The following is a 24,854-nucleotide window of genomic DNA, read 5'->3' on the forward strand; positions in this document are numbered from 1 at the left end:
TATCTATTTCAAATCATTATGACATTTTGTTTTATCATAAAATAATTATTTCATCACAAAACAATTGTTTCTATCTGTACTAGCTTATTTGAAATAATATAATTCTATTTTATTAATATTTAAAAAATTAATAAGAGATTTAAAAAATAAATCTGTTTATCGAACAAGTGCAAATAATTATGACTATTTGAATAATTATCTATTTCTAATCGCTATAACCTTTTATTTTGTCCTAAAACAAAATTTTCTATTCATACAAGCTTATTTCGAATAAAATTATACAAATTTATTAATATTCAAACAACTAATAAGTAAAAGATTTAAAAAATAAATCTATTTATCAAATAAGTTTAAACAATTATAACTATTTGAACAATTACTTATTTTAAATTGTTATGACTTTTTATTTTCTCATGACACAATTTAATATTTATTAATTGAAATACTCATTATTATAATACTTAACTTTATATTTAATTAAATAATAATTTAATAAAGATTAAAATTAAATAGTTTTGATAATAAATTTAGATAATTATTAGGATAGTTAATTATTTTAATTAATTAAGATAATAATATAGTTATTTTTTGAGAATAAATAATAATTATCTAATTATGAAATTTTTAGAAATTTCAAATATTAGTATCTTATTATTTAAAATAAAACAAATTTAAACTTAAATTAAAATAATATTCAAATAGTTATGAATATTTGAATGCATTGACATAACTATATTTATTGTTATAAATAATTTTTAATTAGCTACTTAATAAATCAAATAATATATATTTAACAAAATAGCTACAATTAACACAAATATTAATTATTAATTAAAAATAAATTATAATAAAAATAAACTATTCGTTATTTAATATAATTATATTACATAATTATATAAATTTATAAGCATTTATATTAATTTATAATTATTTATTAATTATGAATAAATTTATAAGCAATCTAATAAATTTATTCATAATTAATAAATAATTATAAATTAATATAAATCATAAAAATTAATATTTAAATATGTTTACTGATTAATAATTATATTCTGAATAAAAGCTTTAAATTTGTCATGTGATCTTATAACTACTATTAGCTAATTTGTAATAAATAAATTTAATTCAAATTGAATTATCTAATAAAATATATATAATAATAATTAAATAAGAATATTAAATTCTTAGTTATAATCTATACAGTTAGAATGAATTTAATTAAATAATTTTAATTATCAATTAATTTATAATTAATAAAAACTATAGCTATTTCTTAGTTTATTTATTTATTATTTATAAATATTTAATTAACTTAATTCAGTTAATTTTAATAAATTAAATTATTTCTTAGTTATAATTATTATTATAAATACTTATAATTTATTATTAATTATCTTAATATTGATTTTAATTTAAATATTTTAATTATTAATTTTTATTAATTAATATATATCTAAAAAGATTTATTTTTTAGATCTATTATTAATTTTTAAAATATTAATAGAGTAGTATTAATTTATTCCGCACAAACTTATATAGAGAAAAACATTTGTTTTATGACAAAACAAAATGTCATAATTATTTAAAATAAATAATTGTTCAAATAATTATAATTATTTGAACTGGTTAGATAAGCAGAATTATTTGTTAAATATCTTATTAATTTTTGAAATATTAATAAATTCATTTTATTTTATTCTGAATAAGCTAGTATGAATTGAAAAAATTATTTTATGATAAAACCAAAGATCATAACAATTTAAAATATATAATTGTTCGTATAGTTTTAACTATTTAAACTAGTTTAGTAAATAAATTTATTTTTTAAATCTCTTAGTTATTATTTTTAGAGTATTATTAGATTAGTATTATTTTATTTCAAATAAGCTTGTATGAACATGAATAATTGTTTTATAACAGAACAAAAAGGTTTTATTTTTTAAATAACTGATTTAAACTATACATTTGTTCAAATAGTCATAACTATTTAAATGGGTTTGATAAATAAATTTATTTTTTAAATTTCTTACTTAATAAATTAATATTATTTTATGCTAAGGCTTATATGATAAAAAAACAATTGTTATATGACCAAACAAATGGTAGTATTGATTTCAAATAGATAATTGTTGAAATAGCCATAATTATTTGAACTAATTCGGTCAACAAAATCATTTTTTAAATCACTTACTTATTAATTTTTGAAATATTAAGAAATTACTATTATTTTATTTCGAATAAGCTTGTATGAACTGAAACAATTGTTTTATGATAAAACAAAAGATCATAATGATTTTAAATAGATAATTGTTGAAATGGCCATAATTATTTGAACTAATTCGGTAAACAGAATCATTTTTTAAATCACTTACTTATTAATTTTTGGAATCTTAATAAATTACTATTATTTTATTTCGAATAAGCTTGTATGAACTGAAACAATTGTTTTATGATAAAATAAAAGATCATAATGATTTTAAATAGATAATTGTTCAAATAGTCATAACTATTTAAATTTGTTAAGTAAACAAATTAATTTTGTTAAACTCTTGCTTATTAATTTTTGAAATATTAAGAAATTGGTATTATTTTATTTTAGATAAGCTTTTATGAACTAAAACAATTTTTTTTTGTTAAAACAAAAGGTCATAACGATTTTAAATAAATAATTGTTCAAATGGTCATAACTATTTAAACTTGATTAGTAAATAGATTTATTTTTTTATATATTTTGCTTATTAATTTTTTGAATGTTAATAATTAAAAATTTTAAATTTTAAATTTTAAATATTTAATTTTTATTATTTAATTATCGATATTTATTAATAAATAAGCTATAAAATAATAATATAATTTATGAAATTTGTTAAATAATTATTAAAAATAATCATAAATACTTTAAAAATGTATATTTGATCTTTTATAATAAATTATCGATAATTAAAATAATAATTATACAGAAATATGATATTTGAGACAAGGCAAATATTAATCAATTGTTTTATAAGCTTGTATGAACTAATAATTAATATTATAAACTAATATTAACAAATTTAAATAGCTACGACTATTTGAACAATTGTCTATTTAAAATCATTATGACCTTTTGTTTTGTCATAAAATAATTATTTTAGTTCATACAAGCTTATTCAAAATAAAATAAAATAAATTTATTAATATTCCAAAAATTAGTAACTAAGTGATTTAAAAAGTTAATTTGTTTATCGAATTAGTTCAAATAGTCATGTCCATTTGAATAATTATTTATTTCAATTCATTATGACCTTTTATTTTTTCATAAAACAATTCTTTTTGTTCATGCAAAATTATTCAAAATAAAAAAATACTGATTTATTAACATTATGAAAATTAATAAGAGATTTGAAAAAATAAATATGTTTACTAAACAAGTTCAAATAGTATAATTATTTGAACAATTATCTATTTAAAATTGTTATGAACTTTTGTTTTATCATAAAACAATTGTTTTAGTATAAAAGCTTATGCAAAATAAAATAATACTACTTTATTAATATTTCAAAAATTAATAAGAGATTTAAAAAATAAATCAGCTTACCAAATTAGATCACATAATTATGGCCTTGAATAATTATGTATTTCAAATCATTATTACCTTTCGTTTTGTAATAAAACAATTGTTTTCCAACATACAAGCTTATTAAATAAAATTGTTATTACCTTTCTTTTTGTCATAAAACAATTGCTTTTCAACATACAAGCTTATTTGAAATAAAATAATACTAATTTTTTAATATTTGAAAAATTAGGAAGAGATTTAAAAAATAAATCTATTTACCTAACCAATTTAAATAATTATGACCAGTTCAAACAGTTATTACTATTTGAATAATTATCTATTTCAAATTATTATAAATAAAAAAAGCCATATAGATAATAATTATGATTTATAAATCTAATATAGATAATAATTATAATTTATAAATCTAATTGGTTTTTTATTATTATTTCAAAAATTAATAATAGGTATGATAATTAGATTTTTAAAGATTTGTATAATTATATTGATTTTAATATTATTCATACCTACATCCATGGAAAGCCAAATGCAATCAAAGTCTACATCAATTTATTATGAATCTACTCATTAATTGAAAATCAAGTTAGAGAAAGGTCAAAGAAAATAGGGTAATTGTTTGCCTAAGGGTTTTATCTCATCATTGCCTGAAAGAGTTCATCTCAATCTCTAACAAAATAACCTAATTGACCCAAGTAATATTTAGAGATGCATGAGTAAGACAAAGAAAAAGGTATATAAGAATAAATATAGACACACAGCTTCACTACTCCAAGTGGATGTGGACAATAATCTGATCAAGGCCATCCTTAGTTTTGGGATCCTTCTTATAAGTGTTTCATCTTTAATGAAACAAATATAGTGCCCACAATTAAAGAGTACATTGTTTTACTTCATTTTGACTTGCCAAACCCAGAGAAGATTTATTGGTCAAATAAGGTGGGTTATCGTAAAAAGCTTGTCCAAATGCTTGGACTTAGCTTGCCTTAAATTGATACATGTGTCAAGACAAAATGTGAAAGTAAGGTTATCCTATAAGGTTTTTTGTGAGACTTCATCTAGGGGTATTTGGATGATAATCAGGGGTTAATGGCAATGGCTATAGCTCTATATGGATTGGTAGTCTTTCCAAAAGTCATTGGACATGTTGATGTCATAGTAATAGACTTTGTTGATCAATTATAATACAAAGTCAATGCAACACTAACCATTCTAGCAAAAGCCATCCATTCCTTGAATTATTATTGCAGAAATATAAGACATTAAAACTAGTTTAAAAAACTTCAAATTGTTAGTCATTTTATGACTACTATCCACTGAACCCAAACCTAGGTAGGTTGCATACTAAATAATTAAACCTTTACACCATTCTGATTGATAAACATCTAAAGTGGATTGTGTAATAAAGATTTCAACATTAGACTTCAATTAAGTAGAAAGTTGAGATAGAACATTCTAAACACGAATATAAAAAAGATAGAGAAAAAAAGATAAAAAGAAAAGAGTTGATTGTGACAACATGCAAATGAGACATTCAAATAAATCTAAAATCAATAAAGAAATAACTTCATCTCCTAAGAATTCTTTTTCAATAGAAATATCCATACTTGAAATGAAAAATGGCCATCCTTGAAATTCACTTAAAAAAAAAAAGAAAATATCCATTTGCAATCCTTTTTAGGCCTATTGATTTTTTTTTCTAAATTAATTAGCATTATTTTAAGTTCAATTTGAAATAGATAATTGTTATGACTTTTTGTTTTGTCAAAAAAACAATTGTTTCTATTCAACAAGCTTATTCGGATTAAAAAAATATTAATTTATTAATATTTCGATAATTAATAAGTAAAAGATTTTAAAAAATAAATATATTTATTGAAGAAGTTCAAATAGTCTGACTAGTTGAATAATTATCTATTTCTAATCATTATAACATATTGTTTTGTAATAAAACAATTGTTTCAGTTAATATAAATTATTTAAAATAAAATAATACTAATTTATTAATATTTCAAAAATGAATGAGTAAGAGAATTAAAAAAATGAATTTGTTTACTGAAAAATTTTAATAGTTATGACTATCTAAACAATTATCTATTTTAACACATTATGACTTTTTGTTTTGTCAAAAAGCAATTGAATTTATTCAGGAAAGCTTATTTTGAATAAAATAATATAAATTTATTAATATTCAAAAAATTCATAAATAATAATTTAAACAATAAATTTATTTTTCTGAACATGTTTAAATAGTTATGAATATTTAAATAATTATCTATTTCAAATTGTTATGACTATTTGTTTTGTGATAAATCAATTGTTTCTATTCATACAAGCTTATTTAGAATAAAATAATATTAATTTATTAAAATTTAAAAAATTAATAAGTAAAAGATTAAAAAAAATTTGTTTACCAAGCAAGTTCAAATAGTTATGACTATTTGAACAAATATTTATTTCAAATCATTATGATCTTTTCTTTGGTCATAAAACAATTGTTTCTATTCATAAAAGTTTATTCGAAATAAAATAATATTAATTTATTAATATTCTAACAATTAATAAGTTGGAGATTTAAAAAATAAATCTATTTAGCAAACAAGTTCAAATAGTCATGTCCATTTGAACTATTATCTATTTCAAATCGTTATGACATTTTGTTTTGTTGTAAAATAATACCAATGATTTAGAATAATTGGTATTCATGCAAAATTATTCAAAATAAAATGATATTAATTTATTACTATTTCAAAAATTAATAAAGATTTAAAAATAAATGTGTTTGTTGAATTAGTTTAAATAGTTAAGACTATTAGAACAATTATCTATTTCAACTCGTTTTGAGTTTTTGTTTAGTCATAAAATAATTGTTTCAGCTCATACATGCCAATTTGAAATATAATAATACTAATTTATTAACATTTAAAAAATTAATAAGCAAGAAATTAAAAAACATAAATAAGGTTACTGAACAAGTTAAAATTGTTATGACTATTTGAACAATTATATATTTAAAATCATTATGACCTTTTATTTTATCATAAAACAATTGTTTCATTGCATAAAAGCTTATTCGAAATAAAATAATATTACTTACTAATATTTCAAAAATTGATAAGTTAGAGATTTAAAAAATAAATTAGTTTATCAAATTAATTCAAATAATTACAGCCATTTAAATAATTATCTATTTCAAATCATTATGAACTTTTGTTTCGTTACAAACCAATTGTTTTTTTATCATACAAGCCTATTCAGATTAAAATAAAACTAATTTACTAATACTTCAAAAATTAATGAGTAGGAGATTTAAAAAATAAATCTATTTACTGAACCAATTCAAATAGTTATGACTTTGAACAATTATATATTTCAAATTATTATAACCTTTTGTTATCTCATAAAATAATTATTTATATTCATACAAGTTTATTAAAAATAAAATAATACTATTGTAATAATATTCTAAAAATTAATAACTAAGAGATTTAAAAAATTAAATAAATTAGAATATATTTAATTATAATTAAATATTAATAAAGTAAACAAATAATTAAAAGATTAAATTTAATTAATTTTAAATAATTATTGTTATAATTTATAATTTAATTATAAGCAATCTAATTATTTAGTTATGTATAATATTAACTAAATTAAGTAGAGATTTTTACTTAATTATTATTATATATTTATATAATTAATATTATATTATATTATATTAATTTATAATATTAATAATTAATTAAAAACCAATTAGATTTATAATCAATATTATCTCGATATTAATTTTAATATAAAATAAATTAATTGATTTTAAATATTATTATATAATCTTTATAATAATTCTTATAATATTAATAATTTATATAATTTATTCAATTAAACAATAATATTAATAATTTATATTCTTATTGTTTTATTATATAATAATTATTAATGAGCTACATATCATATAATAATCTTTATTATAATTGATAAGAATAATATATATAATTAATACAATTATATATAATAATATTTCATTAATTAATATTATTAACCATCTTATATAACTTAAGTTACATCATGTGAACCAAGACTATTAGTTTGCAATAAAACTATCAATTGATGCTTGATCCAGCCTTTCATCCCTTATGAGAAAAATGAAATTGGAAGCATAGGAATTGCATTAAGGTAAGTTTATCCAATGCTACTCAGGCCCCAGATGTGAACTTATCAACTAGATTTTGCAATTTCCTTCCCTCAAGAAATCCAAGTTTTTCTATAGAATAATGCCAATATGTTATTCGGAAAGAAAAAAAGTACCGATAATGCATGGTAGTTGGTGTTTCATTGTATATCTTCCGATTCTAAATTTTGTTCTGTCACATTCTTAATTATAGATTCTTCCATAGTTTCATTTACCTTATTGGTACAATGTATTGGAATTCTAAGCTCAACATTTTCAATTAACATTATCATAAATATAGAAAGTCAAAGTTTAGAATGAAACATCAATTATGAATAGGAGAATTTTCATTTTTATTTGCAGCTCTTGCTTGATTTCGTCCTTCACTTTCTCATCTAATTTTTATTGAATTATTTAAAATAGATAATAATAATTAAAAATGACCTTTTTAATCACTAAAAAAACAATTATAAAACTTAACTTATATGCTTGATAGTGGGTTAGGGTAATAATTCAAATTATTACTAAAAAATTCCATCATTTGACCAATTATTAGTTTCTATTTCCAAATCAATTATTTTATACAATCATTTGATTAACTTTAATATTGGTTAGCTCAAATTGTATCCTTTTTAATGAAATGATTTAAGATTTAATTATAAACAACACAATAAGACTTAAGAGAAATAGATATATCTTAAATTTATTGTTATATATATAAAAAAGTTTCAAGCCTTAGTTAATTGTTTTAATAATCAACAATAAAAAAAACTTGATGTAAAATAATATTTGAATTCTCTCTCCATAAACTTTAATATCTAACTCAACTGTATGAAAATTCTAATTGAATTTCATTTTCACCAATAAATTGGAGACTAAAGACCTACATTGTTATTAGTCTTATCCAAGAAAATTTGTATCAGCAATTAGTTTGAATTAATTTACTTTTCAATCTTATAAAATGGATATCTCCATTTTTTAATAAAAAAAAAGTTTACTGAAGTTAACAAAATTGAATTGAACTTTAAATAATTATTAATCATTATTTTAATATTATAAGATAATATTGATAATTCTTTATGAGTAGTTTTTCAATATACATTTAGTTTTACTCTTAGTTTTCCACACAGTTTTATTTCTTAGTTTTTCCACATGGTATGAGAGCTAGGACTTTCTTTCTATTGCCCTTTCCTAATTTGTCACATGGAGGGCTTCTTTCCTCTTTACCTATACATGATGGGGGCCTATTAAAAGTTTAAATAACTAATATTATATCTAAAAATTATTTAATTTTTATTTTAATATTAATAATTTAATAAGTTTATTATACAAGCACATAATTGCTTGTATAATTCTTTATGAGCAATTTTTCAATATACATTTAGTTTTACTCTTAATTTTCCACATAGTTTTATTTCTTAGTTTTTCCACATGGTATAAGAGCTAGGACTTTCTTTTCGTTGCCCTTTCCTAATTTGTCACGTGGAAGGCTTCTTTCCTCTTCACCTACACCTGATGGGGGCTTGTTAAAAGTTTAAATAACTAAATTATATCTAAAAATTATTTAATTTTTATTTTAATATTAATAATTTAATAAGTTTATTATACAAGCACCTTAGGTTTATATGCAACTAACTAGTGAGTAAACTAAGAAACTAAATCTTCCTAAAACTAATCCTATAATTGAGGTGTTGTCTATCCTAATTTTTTGTCCTTAATTCTAGGGATATAAATACTTAATTCTAGAGATACAAATGTAAATATACAGATTACAAGATTACAACCAATTATAAATAAGTGTTTTCCCACAAATAGCAAATCAAAAAAGAGATTTTCTCTCTACACATAATTAAAAAAATAACTAATGGATTCGGTATAATTACCCAAATCACTCATTATTCTAAAAATAAGAGACTTAACTAAAATAAACAAAGTCAACTAATCAAGCAATAGTGAATATTAGATTTCCATAAAAGTTATAGGGTACACTTGATGGAAAATTATGAGATGTTTTGAGATTAATATCAAATAAAAGAAACCTAAATTTTGTAAGCTATTTTAGGGCTTCATGATACTTGTTGAACAATGCTGATGAAAGGTAGGTTTAATAACCAATAATTCATATTTAATTATAATTAATTAAATTATAATAATTAATAATTCTAATTAATTAATATTTCAAAATTAATAAGTAAAAGATTTAAAAAATAAAATTGTTTACCAAGTGAGTTCAAATAGTTATTATTGTTTGAACAATTATTTATTTCAAATCGTTATGATCTTTTGTTTTGTTATAAAACAATTGTTTCTATTCATACAAGTTTATTTGGAATAAAATAATACTAATAGATTAACATTCTAAAAATTAATAAGTTAAAGATTTAAAAAATTAATTAGTTTATGGAACCAGTTCAAATAGTCATGTCCATTTGAACTATTATCTATTTCAAATTATTATGACATTTTATTTTGTTGTAAAACAATTGTTTATCGATCAAGTTGAAATAATTATGACTATCTAAACAATTATCTATTTCAAAACATTATGACATTTTGTTTTATTATAAAACAATTGGTTTTGTTCATGCAAGCGCATTTTTAATAAAATAATATAAATTTATTAATATTTCAAAAATTAATAAGTAAAATTTTAGAAAATAAAGCTATTTTGTTAAATTAATTTAAAATGATAATTTTAAAATAATTAATAAATTATTATCGATAATTTTATAATTATAATATTTTTATTAAAATTATTATTCTTATATAATATAGTTATTATATATAGTAATAATTAATTGTTCTAATTAATATTTTAATTAATTAAATTATTAAAACTAATCATTATTATTTAATTGATTATAATTTTATTAAGAAAATTATTTGTTCAATATAATTATTTATTAAGCCCAATTATTGGATAATAATTATATATTTTATCAATTAAACCATAATTACTAGATAAATTATATTATGATTAAGCTTGTATGATAATAAAAATGAAGATATTAATATGAATTATTTATTTTAATTTAATATAACTAATAAATAAATAATTATATTTATTAATTTTCAAAATATTTAACAAATTTTTTAATAATTATTATTAAATATATTTTTACTAGTTATATTTAATACTATAATATATATTAATTTTAAATATTAAATCTAATTTATTTATATAATTAAAATTAATTAAAAATTTACTTATTAATTTAAAATTAAAATAATTGTTATAATTAAATAATAATCTAATTTAATTATAATATATAACTAATTAAAATATAATATAAATTTTTAAATATTAATTTTAAATATTAAAACTAATATATATTGTTTTAATATATTAATTTCTTTAAATTAAAAATAAATATTAAAATTTATTTTAAATAATAAATATTGCAATAGCTTAATAATTAATACAAATAAATCTAATTATTTAATCTAATTATTAATAAAGTATTAATTAGTTTATATACATATGACAATATAAACTATTACATAATTAATTAATATTAATTGATTAGTATTAAACTATAATACATTGAGTCATTAAAAATTATAATTAATATTGTTTAATTAATTATTAACTATTTGACTTAAATAAAAGTTTACTAATTTTGACTATTAATTACTACTTTAATAAATATTTAATTTATTAATTAAACTATAAATAAATTATTAGCCTATAATAAATAATGTAAATTATTTATATTAAATTTATATTATTATTATTCAAATATTAATCTACTTTAAATTTTATATTAAATATAATATTATATTATACAATAAACTTACTTACTAATTATTATTATTATTAATATTTGTTATTACTTAAATATTTAATTCCAAATGTAAATAGTTATTATATTTTTATTTGGAATTAAATAAAAATCATAAAAATAAAATTGTACTAATTTATAATTAATAATTTAAAATAAAAGTAATAATTTATAATCTTATTAGAAATATTAAGAGATTATAAATTTAGTATAATAAATTTATTATAATTTAAAGTAAGTATTAATATTAATCATTATCTAAATAACAAATAGATAGGACATGACTAGATAATAATATTATTAAATTAAAAATTAATGAATTATAATTGATATAGTAAAATAATTATTTAAATAAACTAGTTAAATAATAATAATTTATTATAATTTATCTATATTGCCATGCTTATTTAATTATAATTTAATTAAACTAGTAATAACAAATTATATTTGATGTAGTATATTAACATTCAGAAAATTAATAAGCAAGAAATTTTAAAAAATAAATTTGTTTACCGAACAAGTTTAAATAGTTATGACTATTTTAATTATTTTATTGATTAAAATATATTATATAATTATAATGTAATTAATAATTATATTAACAATTAAAAATATTATTGGTTTTAGGATTTAAATAATAATAATACTTAATTATTAAATAATTAAATTAATATATAAGATTAATAAAAATAACCTTTTATTTTAGTAATTAATATACAATTAATCTAATAAAATAAAATTAATTATGTTATAATAATAAATTAATTATTATTAATTTAATATATAGATTATTAATTATAGATATTAAATATTATATATTATTTAAAAAAAATTATTTACCGAATTAATTAAAATAATTATGACCATTTGAATGATTATCTGTTTCAAATCGTTATGACCTTTTGTTTTATCATAAAATATTTGTTTTTTATCATACAAGCTTATTCAAAATAAAATATTACTAATTTTTTAATATTTCAAAAATTAATAAGTAAGAGATTTTAAAAAATAAATATGTTTGTCGAACCAGTTCAAATAGTTATGACTATATGAACAATTATCAATCTTAAATCATTAAGATCTTTGTTTTGTATAAAATTATTATTTCTTATCATAGATCAGTTAAAAATAATACTAATTTAATAATATTTCAAATTTTAATAAAAGATTTAAAAAAGAAATTTTTTTGCCGAACTAATTCAAATAGTTAAAACTATTAGAATAATTATCTATTTCAAATAGTTTCAATCTTATGTATAGTCATAAAATATTTGTTTTATATCTTACGTGCTTATTTGGAATAAAATAATTTAAATTTATTAAAATTAAAAAATTTAATAAGCAAAAGATTTGAAAAAATAAATTCATTTATTGAACAAATTTAAATAGTTATAACTATTTAGACAACTAAACAGTTAATAATTTTAACAGTTAATAATTTTAATTAAATTATTAATATAAAATTAATTAATAGTAATTAATATTGATATTAATAATAAATAATATTAATATTTAGTTATAATAATATTAATATTAATATTATTATGTATTAGGATAATTTAATAATAAATTCTATTATTTGTAGTTTTTTCCTATAATATTTTATAAATATTTATAAATTATTAGTAATAAATATTTTAATTAATTACAATAACTATTATATTGTTCTAATTATTTAGCTATTGTTTTATGACAACCCAATTAAAAAACTTTTAATAAGTTTAAATTACAAAAAGGTACGATTCAAATTTATTAACAAACTATTAATTTAGTACTATTTGAAATAAATAAATGTTCAAATTGTTATAACTAATTGAACTAGTATGGTAAATCGATTTATTTATTAAATCTCTTGTTAATTTTTGAAATATTAATAAATTAATATTATTTTATTTTGAACAAAAGGTCATAATAATTTAAAATAGATAATTATTTATATAGCCTTAACTATTTGAATTAGTTTGGTAAACAAATTTATTTTTTAAATCTATCAGTTATTAAATTTCATAATATTACTATATTAGTATTATTTTATTTTGAATAAGCTTGTATGAAGATAAATAATTGTTTTATGACAAAACAAAATGTTATAACGATTGGAAATATATAATTGTTCAAATAGTCATAACTATTTGAACTAATTCAATAAACAAATTTATTTTTTAAATTTTCTACTTATTAATTTTTCAAATATTAATAAATTAGAATTATTTTATTCTAAATAGGCTTGTATGATGAAAAACAATTATTTTATGACAAAACAAAAATTCATAATGATTTGAAATAGATAATTGTTTGACCTAATTTGATAAACTGATTTATGTTTTAAATCTCTAACTTGTCAATTTTTATAATATTAATAAAGTAATATTATTTTATTTCGGATAAGCTTTTATGAACTGAAACAATTATTTTATGACTAAACAAAATGTCAAAATGATTTGAAATAGATAATTGTTCTAATAGTCTTAACTATTTGAACTGATTTAGTAAGCACATTTATTTTTTAAATCTTTACTTATTAATATTTAGAATATTATTAATTTAGTAATATTTTACTCTAAATAAGCTTGTTGAACAGAAATTAAATGTTTTAAGACAAAACAAATATCATAACAATTAGAGATAAATAATTGTTCAAATAGTCATAACTATTCGAATAGGTTTGGTAAAGAGATTTAGATTTTAAATCTCTTATTAATTTTCAAAATAGTAATAAAATAGTATTATTTTATTCTGAATAATTTTGTATGAATAGAAACAATTGGTTTTGAAACATTAATTTTTAAATAAATTTATTTTTAAAAATTTCACTTATTAATTTTTGGAACATTAATAAATTTATATTATTTTATTTGAAATAAGCTTGAATGAATAGAACCAATTGTTTTATTACAAAACAAAAGATTGTGATGTTTTGAAATAGATAATTATTAAGATAGTCAGAACTATTTGAACTTATTTGATAAACAGATTTATTTTTTTAATTCTCTTACTTTTTAATTTTTGAAATATTAATAAATTAGTATTATTTTATTTCAAATAAGCTAACATGAATTGAAACAATTGTTTTATTACAAAACAAAATGTTACAATGATTTGAAGTATATAATTATTCAAATAGTCATGACTATTTGAACTTATTTAGTAAACTTATTTTTTTTTTAAATCTTTTACTTATTAATTGTTGAAATATTAATAAATCAACATTATTTTAATCCGAATAAACTCATATGGACGGAAACAATTGTTTTATGACAAAACAAAAAAATCATAAGAATTTGAAATAAATAATTATTTAGATAGTCATAACGATTACTTTTTAAATCTTTTACTTATTAATTGTCTTCATATTAATAAATTTGTATTATCTTATTCAAAGTAAGCTTATATAAACAAATAAAATCATTATATGACAAACCAAAAGGTTATAGCGATTTCAAATCAATAATTGCTCAAATGGTCATAATTATTTAAACTCGTTCGGTAAATAATACTAATTTATAATTAAATAATATTTAATTAGATATAACTTAAAAAATTATTCGAATATTATAATTATTATAATATTGTAGTATATTATTTTAACTACTTATTCAAATATATATAAATATATATTTATTGATTTGAATAATTGCTTGAAAAAATTAAACAATATAATATTTTTATTATAATATTATAATTTTATTACGATACTTGGATTAATATATATATTAAACTAATTATTAAAATTATAATAGAAAATTAATATATATTAAATAATGTTTATAATATTAATAACTAATATTTTAAATAAATATTTGTATTTAATTAATTATTATTTATATTATTATAAATTTTTTAATATTTTAATTAATTAATATATATTATTAATTAAAATAATATTTATAATTACTAATATTATTAATATATATTATCATTATATATTAGGATAGTTATTAGGAATAAAGTAATGCTAATTAAACTACTATTGTATTAATTTGTTACTTATAAAATAACTATAATTAATCATTATAATTATAATTTAAAATATAACATTTAACTAATCAATAAGTATCTCTTTTATCTTTTTTATAATATTAAAATACCAATAAATTAAGTATGTTTATTTAATTTATATTTAATTAATATAAACTTGTTTACTGAATTAAATTTAAATAGTTTATTGTTATCGATTAATATAATATAATAAATATTATATAATTATAATTAAAGTTTAGGTATTTTAATATAAAATTAATATATCTATTTTATTTAATTCGATAATTAAACTAAGTAAAATAGTTTATGATTATTCTTAATAATATTATATTATTTAATTAAATCCTTTCTATAATATTAACTTATAGAATTATTTTTTAAATCTCTTATAATTTTTTGAAGTATTTATTTAATTAAAATAATATCATAATACTAATTTTAATTTTATTAATGTTCATTTAAATTTAATAATATTTGAAAATTTTTAATTGAAAATTTTTAATATTCATATAAACTTGTTACATAATTTAAAATAAATAAATAGAGATAAACCATTTATATTATTATAAATATTTGAAATAAATAATTGTTCAGATAGTTAAACTAATTGAACTAGTTTAGTAACCAATTTATTTTTTAACTCTCTTACTTATTAATTTTCATTATATTAATAAATTAATATTATTTTATTTTGAACAAATTTATTTGAAAAAAATTGTTTTATGACAAAACAAAAGGTCAAAACAATTTGAAATCAATAATTGTTCAAATAGTTATAATTATTTGAATTGGTTCGGTGAATGGAATTATTTTTTAAATCTCTTGATTATTATTTTTGAAATATTAAAATAAATAAATTTTATATAATTAATAATTAATTCTATAATTAATCTAATAATTAATATTCTAAATAAATTATTAACAGGTATGAATAAATTATTAATATTATTAATAATATTATATTAATATATTTAATAATTCAATTAAAATTTAACATATATTAATTTTCTGTTATAATTTTAATAGAAAATTGCAAATTATCATAAAAATTAATCACTTAGTTATTATTTACTATTAATAAATAAGTTAAAAAATAATTCTTTTTATCCAACTAGTTCAAATTGTTATGACTTTTTATTATGTTATAAAACAATAGTTTCTATTTATACAAACTTATTCAGATTAAAATAATACTAATTTATTAATATTTCAACAATTAATAAGTAAAAAATTTATAAAATAAATATGTTTATAGAACTAGATCAAATAGTCATAACTATTTGAAAAATTCTTTATTTCAAATCGTTATGACTTTTGTTTTGTCATAAAAAATTATTTCAGTTCATATAAACTTGTTCAAAATAAATAATTATGGATAATTGTAATTAAATGCATTGACAAAACTATTGTGAGTTATTTCAAATAGATTTGAAATAAATTAAATAAGATTTAAAAGATAAATCTATTTGTCAAACCAATTCAATTAGTTATAATTATTTGAACAATTGTTTATTTCAAATTGTTATGACCATTTATTTTATCGTAAAACAATTGTTTCTATTCATATAGTTTTATTCAGAATAACGTAATGCTAATTCAAAATTAATAAGTAACGGATTTAAAAAATGTATTTGTTGGCCGAATTAGTGCAAGTAGTTATGATTGCTAAAACAAATATATATTTCAAATCGTTATAATATTTTGTTTTGTCACAAAATAATTGTTTTTGTTTGTACAAGCTTATTCGAAATAACATAATTTTAATTTATTAATATTTCAAAAATTTACAAGTAAGAGACTTAAAAAATGAATCTATTTACTAAACAAGTTCAAATAGTTATGGCTATTTAAACAATTATCTATTTCAAATTGCTATGACCTTATGTTTTGTCATAAAATAATTTTTTCTATTCATACAAACTTATTTCAAATCTATTTACCGAATAAATTTAAATAATTATGGCTACTTGAACAATTATTTATTTCAAATCATTATGACCTTTTGTTTTGTCATAAAACAATTATTTTTGTTCATAAAAGCTTTTTGGATTAAAATAATATTAATTTATTAATATTTTGATAATTAATAAGTAAAAGATTTAAAAAATAAATATGTTTATCAAATAAATTCAAATAGTAATAACTATTTAAATAATTATCTATTTCAAATTGTTTTAATCTTTTGTTTCGTCATAAAAAATTGTATCAATATATATAGGCTTATTTGAAATAAAACAATACTAACTTATCAATATTGAAAAAATTAATGAGTAAGAGATTTAAAAAATGAATCTGTTTACCGAACAAGTTCAAATAGTTATGACTATTTGAACAATTATCTATTTCAAATAATTAAGACCTTTTATTTTATCATAAAATAATTGTTTACGTTCATACAAGCTTATTTCAAATAAAATAATATAAATTTACTAATATTCTAAGGATTAATAAGTAAAAATTTTAAAAATAAATCTATATTAGTATTATTATAGAATACTACAAATCAATATCTATTTTATCTATTAAATATATCTATAAAACTAATTTATATAATATTGATTAGGCCATTTACACAAGATATCTATTATTTTAAATTATTAATAATTAATAATTTATATATCAATAAAAATATTAAATATATTAATATTAATATTATTTCAAATACACTTATTATTCTTAATAGATTAATTTTATTAATTAATCTAATATTTTATGTTTATTAGTAAGAGCTAAAAAAATTATTAGATAAATATTAATCAAATTATTTAATAATATATAGCTATTATATATTTTAATTATTAAAATAATTAATATAATTATAACGATTTAAAATTCATTCAATCCTTATAAATTGTAAGGATTTATAATAATTAATAAATCAATTAAGTCATGAGTATAATTAATAATTCATACCTATTATTATTAATTTTTAATATTGATTATAAAATAAATTAAACATAATATATATTGATCTATTAATTTTAATAGATAAATTATTTAATTTTTATTTTAATATTAATAATTTAATAAGTTTATTATACAAGCACATAATTGCTTATAGAAAATCAATAATTCAAATAAGCCTATATAAATTGATACAATTTTTTAATAATTAGTTATAACTAAATAACTATTTTTATTATCAATATTATTAATTGTATAGATTAAATATATATTTTAAAGCGTATTTTCTTATTAATTTTAAAATTAAGTATTAGTCAAAAAAGCCATATAGGTAATAACTATGATTTATAAATCTAATTGGCTTTTTATTATTATTTCAAAAATTAATAATAAGTATGATAATTAGATTTTTAAAGATTTATATTAAAACTAATTAATAAAAATCAAATAGATTAATAACCAAATAGATTAAGTCTTTTAATCGTAACAATTAAAATAACAATTAAATAAATTGATTATTAAAATTAATAAAAAGTTTAGTAGTATTTATATATTATATTATAATAATTTAAATATATTTTTACTAGTTATATTTAATACTATAATATATATTAATTTTAAATTTTAAATCTAATTTATTAAGGAATTATTATCTGTATAGATTATAACTAAGAATTTAAAATATTTTAGTTAATTATTTAATACATAATATTTTTTAAATCTCTTAGTAATGAATTTCTAGAATATTATTAATTTAGTATTATTTTATTTCGAATAAATTTATATGAACAAAAATAATTATTTTATGATAAAACAAAATATTATAACAATTTGAAATAGATAATTATTCAAATAATCATAATTATTTGAACTTATTTGGTAAACAGATTTATTTTTTGAATCTCGCACTAATTCTTGAAATATTAATAAATTAGTATTACTTTATTTCAGATAAATTTATACATTCAAAAATAATTGTTTTATGACAAAACAAAAAGTACTAACAATTTTATTTCAAATAAGCTTGTATGTTGAAAAACAATTGTTTTATGACAAAATGAAGGGTAATAACAATTTGAAATAAATAATTGTTCAAATAGTCATAATTATTTAAACTAAGTCAGTAAATTGATTGATTTTTTAAATATCTTAATTTCCAAAATATTAAGAAAAATAGTATTATTTTATTTTGGATAAACTTTTATGAACTAAAATAATTGTTTTATGACAAAACAAAAATTCACAACAATTTTAAATATATACTTGTTTAAATAGTCATAACTATTTGAACTTGTTCGGCAAAAAAATTTAGTTTTTCAAATATCCTGCTTATTAAACTTTCAAAAGTTAATAAATTAGTATTATTTTCTTTCGAATAAGCTTGTATGAATTGAAATAATTATTTTATGATTAAACAAAAGGTTAGAACGATCTGAAATAGATAATTATTTTAATAATCTTAACTATTTGAACTAATCAACAAACACATTTATTTTTTAAATCTCTTACTTATTAATTTTCAAAATATTATTAAATTAGTATTATTTTTATTTGAATCAACTTATATGATAAAAAAACAATTGTTTTATGACAAAACAAAGATCATAACTATTTGAGATTAATATTTATTCAAATAGTCATAACTATTAGAATTCCTTTGAAAAATAGCTTTAGTTTTTAAATCTCTTAATAATTTTTGAAATATTAATAAAGTAGTATTATTTTATTTCAAATAAGTTTTTATTAACTGAAACAATTGTTTTAAGACAAAACAAAATTTCAAAAGAATTTTAAATAGATAATTGTTTAAATAGTCATATCTATTTGAAATTGTTCAATAAACAGATTTATTTTTTAAAATCTCTTGCTTTAATTTTTTGAATGTTAATAAATTAGTATTATTTTATTCTAAATAAGCTTGTATGAACTGAAATAATTATTTTATGACTAAACAAAATGATAGAATGATTTGAAATAGATAATTATTCTGATAGTCTTAACTATTTGAACTAGTTCGGCTAACATATTTATTTTTTAAATTTCTTATTAATTTTTGAAATATTATTAAATTAGTATCATTTTAATCGGAATAAGCTTGTATGAAAGGAAACAATTGTTGTATGACGAAATAAAGATCATTATGATTTGAGATAGATAATTATTCAAATAGTCATAACTATTTGAACTAATTTAGTAAATAGATTTAGTTTTTATATCTCTTATTAATTTTCAAAATATTAATAAATCAAAATTATTTTATTTTGAATAATTATGTATGAATAGAAATAATTGTTTTATGACAAAACAAAAGGTCATAACAATTTGAAATAGATAATTGTTCTAATGGACATGACTATTTGAACTTATTTAGTAAACAGATTTATTTTTTAAATCTCTTTCATATTTATTTACAAAATATTAATAAAGTAATATTATTTTATTTTGAATAAACTTGTATGAATAGAAACAATTGTTTTATGACAAAACAAAAGATCATAACTATTAGAAATAAAAAATTGTTCAAACAATTATAACTATTTGAGCTTAATAATAATTAAATAATCAATATTAAATAATCAATTAATAATGATTATTAATATTAATTATCTAATAATCAATATTTATTATATAATAAAACAACAAGAACGAAATAAACATTATATATTTAATAACCAATAATTAAAATTGAAATCAAATTAAAATTGAAAAACTAACATAGTCTAAACAAAGACAGATGGGAGCAAGTAAGGAAGCAATTTACTTACGATACATTGCCCAAGAATGTGTTAAAACTTAAACCATTTAATGCGCTATGATACAAGAGCATACCATTTAATGCCCAAGAATGTGTTTAAACTTAAACCATTTAAAAATAAATCTATTTATCAAACAAATTCAAATAGTTATAACTATTTAAACTATTATTTATTTCATATCATTATGACTTTTTTGTTTCATTATAAAACAATTGTTTCTATTTATTCAAACTTATTCAGATTAAAATAACACTAATTTCTTAATTTTTAACTAATAAGTAAAAAATTTTAAAAATAAATCTATTTAATGAGCAAGTTTAAATAGTCATAGTTATTTGAATAATTATCTATTTCAAATTGTTATGACCTTTTGTTTTGTGATAAAATAATTTTTTTCTGTTTATCTAATATTTGAATTGTTTCAACTTATTAAATTAATAAGTAATTTATTAATTACTCTTTGACTCCATTTTCAAAGTCCTTTCATCTTTCCCTTACGAAATTTATTCACTATCAGTCTCTCGCCTATATTCAGCCTTGGACAGAATTTACTATCGATTGGGGCTGTATTCCAAAAAAAAACTTGATTCACAGACAATGCCTCATGGTGCGATAGGGTCTAGGCATAACAAGGCTCTCATCCTTTACGGTGCCTTTTTTCAAGGGATTTAGGCTCGGTCCACCATTGAGGACACTTCTATAGACTACAATTCAAACACGAAGATGCTCGGTTCACTTGTCGTTACTAAGGGAATCCTGGTAAGTTTATTTTCCTCCACTTATTGATATGCTTAAACTTAATGGGTCACAATGTGAGTATCAAATGAATGATATGGGGGGTTCAATGGGGTTTAGATGGACAATGTGCACATCTCACCGGAACAAGGCATGCAATGAGCTTTACCATTGATGGTCATGACACTATCGTTGTTAGGGACTCATTTTTGGACCAACCATGATCAACGCGATCATAGGAAGCCATTTTTCACCTTTTCAATCGGAGCTAATAAGCAGGAGGTTGGAGGGCGATGATGCATGACACCCAGGCAGGCGTGCCCTTGGCCTAAGGGTTTGGGGTACAACTTGTGTTCAAAGATTCAATAGTTCACGAGATTCTATAATTCACACCAAGTATCACATTTCATTACATTCTTCGTTGATATGAGAGCCAAGATATCAATTACCGATAGTCATTTTAGTTTTTCTTGACAAAAAGAGCCATGGTGCTGCCCACGCATGCATCACAAATGGGGTGGTGACAGCACATGTGCTCTTTTCATTTAGGTTCTTTGGCATGATTCATGGTTGAGGTTTGTTATTTGGTCATAGGCAATGATGCTGATTATTTTATATGCTTGGAAGGCGAAACGAAACGATCATCGCACATGCCTAAGGCCATAAGGGGCTCAGGCCATAAGGGGCACCTTCGCCCTCTTGGTGTTTTGTTACACATTCATGGGTTATTCGTTGAGTCAGTTTTGACAATGATCCTTCCGTAAATTCATCTATGGAAATCTTGTTACAACTTTTTCTTCCTCTAAATGATAAGGTTTAGTGGACTTCTCTCAATATCACAGGTAGTGAACCATCCATGTCGTTGTAATCTGAATACTTGACCAGACCATTCAATTGGTAGGAGTGACAGGCGATGTGTACAAATGGCAGGGACGTAGTCAACGTGAGTTGATGACTCGTACTTACTAAAAATTCTTCATTGAAGATTAATAATTACAATGATCTATGCCTATCATGATGAAGTTTCAAAGATTATTCAGGCCTATCAACCAAGGCTATAGACTCATTGAATACATTAGTTTAGTGCACGTACAGCCCAAAATATCTAAAGGCATCATAGACCTGTTATTACCTCAAACTTTATTGGTCTAAACAGCCATAGTCCCTTTAAGAGGCTAACAATGAATGATCATCTCTTTGTAGCTAGTTAATAGGCTGAGGTCTCGTTCATTAATAAAATTAAGCAGACAAATTACTCTACCAATTAAGAACGGTCATGCACCACCACCTATAGAATCAAGAAAGAGCTCTCAATATGTCAATCCTTACTATGTCTGGACCTAATAAGTTTCTTTCTGTTAAATCAAATTAAACAACAAGCTTCACTCTTGTTGGTGCCTTTCCATCAATTTCTTTAAGTTTCAGCCTTGCAACCATACTCCCCTTAGAATTCGAAGACTTTGATTTTTCATAAGGTGCCGACAAAGTCCTAAAAGTAACATTCATTGATCCCTGGTTGGCATCGTTTATAGTTGAGACTAAGATAGTATTTGATCAACTTTAAGCCTCCAACTTTCATTCTTGATTAATGAAAATATCTTTGGCAAATGTTTTTGCAGTTGTTCATTTTTCATAAATCCAAAAACTTCACCTCTGAATATAAAATACGAATGCCCCTAACTGTCCTTGTTAATCATTACTCCGATCCTAAAAGCCAACACAATAACACCAAAATCCTATGATGTTATCCTATACTAATGTATACAAACATAGGCCTACTTTGAGCACTCTAATTTCTTCACAGTAACATTGCAAGAAGAATGACCTGGCTAGTTAAGGTCAGGAGCACATCATTGGTTATAAGGATAAATAGACTGGTGCTTACCGTGAGGTAGAACAGATAACCTAACCCTAGTTCCAACTACGAGTTTTTTAATTGTAACAACTTAAATATATGCTTTTGAAGCTAGAATTACTGTGGTTACTGGCACCAAACTTGCCTTCCAATGGATGGCCTTCAAATGGATCCTCATTAAGGGATTTAGATTATATTCATTTCAATTACTAGACTCATAGAGTCCGATATTATTATTTATTATCACAACCTCCCCATGTCAAAATTGGGTAATTTTTCACCTGCAGCCTTCTTTAGATGTGTTAGCTTTTTTTCAAGTTCTCTCTCCAAAATTGAACCTTAATTCTTCATCACCGGTCGTCATCATAGTAGGCCATTATCCTACCATTAAAAGTTGATAGGGTAAAATTTTGAATGATGCATCACTGGTATAAAGGCCATGCGATCTGTCAAGTTATAATGAACATTAGAGCAAAGGGAAAAGCCTGCATCGACCTTTTATCTAATAAATGCATCCTTTCAGAAGCAAAGGTTTGTTGTATACTTCAGCTGTAGAATTACTACAGTTATCTGAGTAGTAGATACCATAAAATAAACTATAACTGATTTAATGAGCCATTCATAATTTCATAGTCTAAATTAGTTCATACTTACACATGCAAGGCTTAATCTTTAATACAAGCATATGACTGCTGGCAAGATTAACCAAGTAACATTTTTTTAGGACATTGGGACTACATAAGCCTCAACACACTAACTAAGAGGTAGAAATAGCCAACAGGAAGCACAAGCATCGTGTATGTCGAGCATGTAAAATGCATAGTTTTGGACGAACAAAGGTTGAGGGCCAGTGCCCATAAAATGTTCTGCATTCGAAAGCATGAATGAACACTAGTGTGTACCAATGCAACCACGGGGGTTTGGGTGGCACACTTACGACACGAGGCATAATTAAGGTTTGACCCGTAACCCCTAAGGACACAAAGTAGATGAGGGATACCAAGACATTCGATTTCCTTCAATTTAAGTATGCAACACAAGATCCTAATTGCACCTTTAGGGTACGATAACCACATAAGAGAGATGAAGAGGGTGACAATCGACAGTTCGATGC

The 24,854-nt window shown here is 19.3% G+C and overlaps 2 pseudogenes; both read right to left on the reverse strand.

Annotated features, from left to right (window-relative positions):
* Nucleotides 1-22,186: 22,186 nt before the first annotated feature.
* On the reverse strand, nucleotides 22,187-22,342 carry LOC149514388 (5.8S ribosomal RNA; annotated as a pseudogene).
* Nucleotides 22,343-22,632: 290 nt separating this feature from the next.
* Nucleotides 22,633-24,452, reverse strand: LOC149514389 (18S ribosomal RNA; annotated as a pseudogene).
* Between the last annotated feature and the right edge of the window lie 402 nt (nucleotides 24,453-24,854).

This window comes from Durio zibethinus, chromosome 16 (assembly GCF_047325235.1).
Source record: "Durio zibethinus cultivar Kanyao isolate XHJ-2024 chromosome 16, ASM4732523v1, whole genome shotgun sequence".
NCBI lineage: Eukaryota > Viridiplantae > Streptophyta > Magnoliopsida > Malvales > Malvaceae > Durio > Durio zibethinus.